Source organism: Echinops telfairi, unplaced genomic scaffold, assembly GCF_000313985.2.
Source record: "Echinops telfairi isolate 266 unplaced genomic scaffold, ASM31398v2 ScPeMD7_7406;HRSCAF=8444, whole genome shotgun sequence".
Classification (NCBI taxonomy): Eukaryota; Metazoa; Chordata; class Mammalia; order Afrosoricida; family Tenrecidae; genus Echinops; species Echinops telfairi.
In genome coordinates this window covers 4,371,781-4,377,789 of record NW_022111306.1, presented here as the reverse complement: position 1 = coordinate 4,377,789, position 6,009 = coordinate 4,371,781, and positions in this window count along the sequence as shown.

Below are 6,009 nucleotides of genomic sequence, written 5' to 3'. Positions count from 1 at the left end.
ACTCTTATCACAATCCACACATATATCAATTGTGTAAAGCACATTTGTACATTCGTTACCCTCATCACTCTCAAAACATTTGCTCTCCACTTAAGCCCCTGGCATCAGCTCCTCATTTTTACCTCTCCCTCCCGGTTCCCCCCTCCCTCATGAACGCTTGATAATTTATAAATTATTATTTTGTCATATCTTACACTGTCTGACGTCTCCCGTCACCCCTTTTCTGTTGTCCTTCCCCCATGGAGGCGGTTATATGTAGATCCTTGTAATTGGTTTCCCCTTTTCACACCACCCTCAAAACTGACTTAAATTCTTTATGGCACACAACAAGGGTGAGTTATACACTATGTAAGCCTTTAGGTTTGGATTATATTATTAACAATCCTTGGATCCCGGCGGCTGGTATGCTTCTTCCATGTAGACTTACTTGGATTCATTTGATGCCTCAGTTAGGTGGTGGCTTGTTTGAAAACAACCTTTTAAACCTCAGAGGCTATTCTTCCTGATAGCGGAGTGCCATCTTGTTTCTTCATCACACTTTGCTATAACACTCACCGCTTCAGTGATCTCCTTATGAGATTGAACATCAAGCAGGCTCATATCAAAGGAACTAATTTTTCTTAGATTGGGGCTAGAATTAAGTGCAACTCCAAAATCCATTCATCCATCTATAGTTTATATATGTCTCTGATTCTCGGGCTTAGAGACATCATTGTCATTTTATATTAGAGAACATTATCAATCATCCCCCTAGGGCACCACTTCTACTGCCTTCAAGTCAGTGGCAGGGTAGAACTACCCCAGTGAGTTTCTGAGCCTGCAAGTCTTCCTAGGAGTAGAAAGCCACGCCCTTCCCCTGCAGAGCTAGCTGGTGGTTCAGAAATGCTGGCCTTGTGGTTAGCAGCCCAGTGGTAGTTAGCAGCCCAGTGGTAGCCACTATACATTAATAGTGTCATTCGTTTAGCCAGTGGTATAGAATTTAAAACACTGTTGAGAAGAGATTATGAACCACAATATATGCATAGCTGACTTCTAGATTAAATTTTTAAGTGACTGGACACGATTTATGTTACAGTATATGTTGTTAGACTTAAATTTATTTTATCCCTATCTAACTCCATTTCCCCTTACAGCCATTTTAGTTCTCTTTCCACAGAGTTTTGCAGGTCAGAATGACTTGGCGAAATAATTGTGCACATAAGTTGTTAAACTGTTACCAGAGGAACAATGTCGGTGGCCGGAGAAGATTGGAAAAGGTTAAAGATCGGACCGGCTCTAAGAAGAGAATGTTAGCTCTAGTAGATGGGGAATGAGTCGTAAAAGTAAGCCACTGTGACTCTGCAAACTAAGCTAGTTAATGTCAGCTAAAAAGTTTTACAAAGCCCACCTGGACCAAGATAAGCTGGGCAGGCTAAACTGCCCCCATCCTGTTATCTTGTGCAAACACCCTTCCCCATTCCTTACTCATACCCACCTCTCACCTCACTGGTTTTAGCATCCTTGCGAAACTACGTATATCCTGACAGATGTTTAAACAGATGGTCAATGTTTCATCTATCTAAGGATTTTTTTTCATGTTCCCATCCATGTAACCCCTTTAAAAACCCTGAGCTAAAGTTGTTCGAGGCTGCAGTCTTGATCCTGCGTGGTCAGGCTGTAGTCCAAGTTCGAACTTGTCTGTTTCTGTCTTTCTCTTTTACCTGTTAAATAAACTTACTCTTAGCTTTTACAGGTTTGTGGTCAGTGGTTCTTGTTGGGCATTTCTTCCGTAACAATTTACACAAACAACAGGGGTTGGAGATTAGGAAAGTCTTCCAATAATGTTCATTCACAGCAGCAGAGCCACGCCTACTAGATTAATACTTGTCATAATGAAGCAAGGACAGCATTAAGATAGTATGTACAAAGTAGTTATGCCATTCATTGGGCAACCTCAAGGTAAGAGATTCCATTCAGGGTTGAATGACCCTACCAGTTCTATGCCCCTAGGCTAGCAATCATCTACTTCTCACACTAGGGAGTTTCAGCCTTAAGTCTGATGGCTACAGGTGAGTTTGGGGTAAAGTCCTGTTCACTCAATGGGGTTTCCACATCGAGTCCTTCTGGTGTGGCCTATGGAGGATGTTGTCAGCCTCAAAAGAACAGAGTCTAAAACCACAGTAAGTAGTCTGTAGCGCACGGTGGCTCCAGAGCTGTGAGGGAAAAGGCTGTTCCTTAGGCAAGCGGACAGGACCAGCACCTCTCCTGGCTCAAGGTCAGAGAAGCGTGCTGATAGCTCTACCCCCGGAGTTCATGAAGTCGTTTCTGGACCATCTGGCACTTGAGATAAATGGACACTCTGCCCCTTGTTCCCTGAGAGGCTGCAGAAAAGCAGCACATGCAGACACCGTCCCCAGCCTCATCCTCCCCCGTCTATGAAAAACGTGGTTGAAGTGTGAATGTTCCTTTGTATACTCTTAAGGAATTGTAAACTGTTGTTCTGTGTTAACCTGTCATGTCTTGCAGGGAAAGTATTTAACCCTACCCCTAATAAAGATCTGAACCCAGGAGTCTCTTATTGTAGGGACCCCCGCCTGCCCTAACTTTTGTCTGTCTCTTAACAACCGGTCTCTACAGTATCTTACAAAGTACTAGATAGAAACTAGGCTAAGAGTGCCCAATTAAGAACCTAGTTCCAGGTATATTCTTCCCTTGTGTTCCACATAAGTATTGTTAAGCATTTTTCTCTCCTTGGGAAGTTGCTTCTTCCCTATTTACCTACCAAAAGAGACATACTTGTCTTTTTTGAAACATACATGCCCCTCCCCCCACCCCCACCCCACACACACCCCACCCTCGTTGGGGGAGGTCAGATGCTTACAGACATCTTCCCTGAAGGCAATCGCTGCCAGACTGCTGTCTGGCCCCACCACAGGGGTGGGCTTGCTCCCTGCTGCTGGGGACAATGGACAATTTCTCCCTGAAGCTTGCGACCATTAGCTTGGTTCCTGTAGGTGGGGTTTACACCCTGCTGATAACGGTTCCTATGGAGATCCAGAGAGCAGGTCAAAATTAAGCTGCCATCCTAAATCTCCGATCTGCCCATCTTGTCACATGTATACCCCCAATCCCTCCTCTTCCTATTGCGTGTATGTCCCTAAACCACCCCCTCTCATTGCTGTATAACCTATAGTGCAACCCCTTCCTGTGACATATGTCTTTACCGGTAATTAGTGGGCTTGCACGCCCCCAAAAGGTATGTAGGCCTGGATTAGCAATAGAGATTTTCTCCCCTCTCTTCCGCTCTCACCTCCTCACTCTCTCCTCTCTTCCCCCACTCCTCTCCCGTCCTGTTTCCCTTTCCCTTTGTCCTCCTTCCCTTCCCTCTCCCTCCACGTGGACCACCTAAGGGGTGGGGGGGTGGGAGAGGGAGGGCTGAGGTGAGCATGCTACTATGAATTGTGTCTGACTCCGTTTATTTCTATATTTCTCTTCTATCTCTCATGCTCTCTATAACTTTACTATAATCTTATTATCGCTGTACAATTGCGCCTACCGGACCCATAATGATGTGCTAGGGACTGGCTTTCCCTGGCACGCGGGGGGGCCCCCCCCCCCCCCCCCCCCCCCCCCCGCCACACCCATACACACACACATCCATACACACATATACACCCATACACCCACATGCACCCACACTCACACACACATATACACACATACACCCATACACACACACATCATGACTTGAATTTCCAGTTATGTTTATTTATAACTCTGGTGGGTGTGTCTGTGCATTGGAGTGACCTTAGCACAATTTTGTAGGGCAGCGGTTGCGGTTTCAAATAAATGACGGCTACAATCATGTCGAAATTTAGAACAGTGTTTATTCAGCTAGCTGGGCTACCAAGTGTTCCCCTTCATAGCAGCCCATGTGGAAATCTCAGTGAGCCTATCAGGCATTTATCAGGGACTTAAGCAAGCATGTGACAAAAGCAGAAAGCAAAACTAATGGGTTCGTTGAAACTTCAAAAGGAGCAAGTAAGCATTGCAGGGTACATCTACTACTAAAAAAACTCACAATAGCAGGACTGATTATGACATCCTGGCTAACGAAAAGAATAGTACGATTAATTACACCATTCAGCTGACAACATCAAAGGAAACAATATAAAGAATAATCAAAATTAATTACAATGTCCTGATCCCGGGAACATAATTATACATTCTAAAATCAGTCACTACCAGGGGTTTCTGAGGAGGGACGGAAGCGGGCAGGTTATATAACAGCTTTCTGAGATGGGAGGAGGAGGCAGGTATCTAGCAGTGGACAAACTGGAGTTTCTTTGGCTAGTCTGCCTCAGCAGCAACTGAATGATCTTCTCTCTCCCCCATATCTTGAAAAACTGACCCCAGTGAGGTGAGATGCTAGGCAGGCTCTGTAGCTCATTGCTTAGAGGACAGGATTAGAAGAATACGTGCCTTGAGAGCAGTGGTCTCCCTTCATCTTGGTTTGCATCTTATCGTAGTGGTCTCATCCAAGATTTGTCCTTTTGTGACTGAGTACCTCACTCAGCATAATGGTTTCCAGGTCCCTCCATGTCATGAGGTGTTTCATGGTTCCACTGCTGCTTTGCGGGGAATACACAGTATTCCACTGTGTCTATGTACCATAGTTTCTTTAACCATTCTTCTGCTGATGGGCATTTGGGCTGTTTCCAGATTCTTGCTATTGTGAACTGGGCTGCAACAAACATGGGAGCAGATGTCTATTTGTGTCCTGCCTCTTATTTCTTAGGGGTGTACGCCCAGCAGTTATTGCTGGATCCTATGGTATTTCGATTCCCAGTTGTTTTAGGTATCGCCAGATTGCTTTCCACAATGGTTGTACATATTTACAAGCCCACTAGCAATTTGTAAGAGTTCCAACCTCTCCACACCCTCTCCAGCATTTGTTGTTCTCTGTTTGTTTTTATTGGGCTATCACTGTGGGTGTAATAACTAATATTCTTGTATTTAAGTCCTGATGTACACAAGCTAGAATTCTCTTAGGAGTACCATTGGGAGAAGATGTTTTTTTCTTACAGATATGAAGGTTTTTTTTAATGGAGAGAAAAAATTATGAAAATCAAATTACATTCTTTCTAGCAATGAATCAGACATCCTTTTGATCCACATTCTTCCTAATATATGATATCAGATTTCTTCATCATTTTTCCCAATTAAATGAGTAGGAAATGACATGTCTTTGTGGCCTTGGTTTATAGTCTTGATTATTACAGACTAATATTGTTTCTTTGGAATAATGCTTGTCCATGATCTTTGCTCACTTCCCCCCTTTGTTAGGCTGGGGTGACTAGAAAAACAAATCCATAGACACTCATATGTGTGTAACAGAGAGTTTTATGTCCAAGAATAATTGTATATTAAGAAAACATCCCAGTCCAGATCAAGCCCATAAGTCTCATATTAGCCCATTAATTCTTCTGTAGACACAGGTAGCACATGCAATGATGCTGAGTATAGGAAGACCAGAGGCGGTTGGGTGGAAAGTCCTGTGGGTCCAGTGGTGGTAGAAGCATCTTCCAGGCTCTGGCTCTATCAGTGTGGCTCCATACAGCTTGTCAACACGGATGTGAAGCAGTGAGAGGGTGTGTGTCCCACCTCTAGTGAAGAAGACAGGAGTTCCCAGAATCTTCAGGAAAAGGCCATGCCCACACAGAAGCATTATTGGCTATGGCCTGATTGACAGGCTCGACTCCACCCCTTTGCTCAAGTTGACAGATTATGTAACTACCACACACCCCAATGAGTGGGGCTTATAAATTTACTAACTTATAAATTTTTCTTGTATGTTGATACTAATCCTTTGCTAGGTATGTGTATTGAAAATTCATTTTCCTAATTTTTAGCTTGATTTTTCATTTTCATTTTCTTTTTTTTTAAATCGTTTTATTAGGGGCTCATACAACTCTTATCACAATCCATACATACATCAATTGTGTAAAGCACATTTGTACATTCATTGCC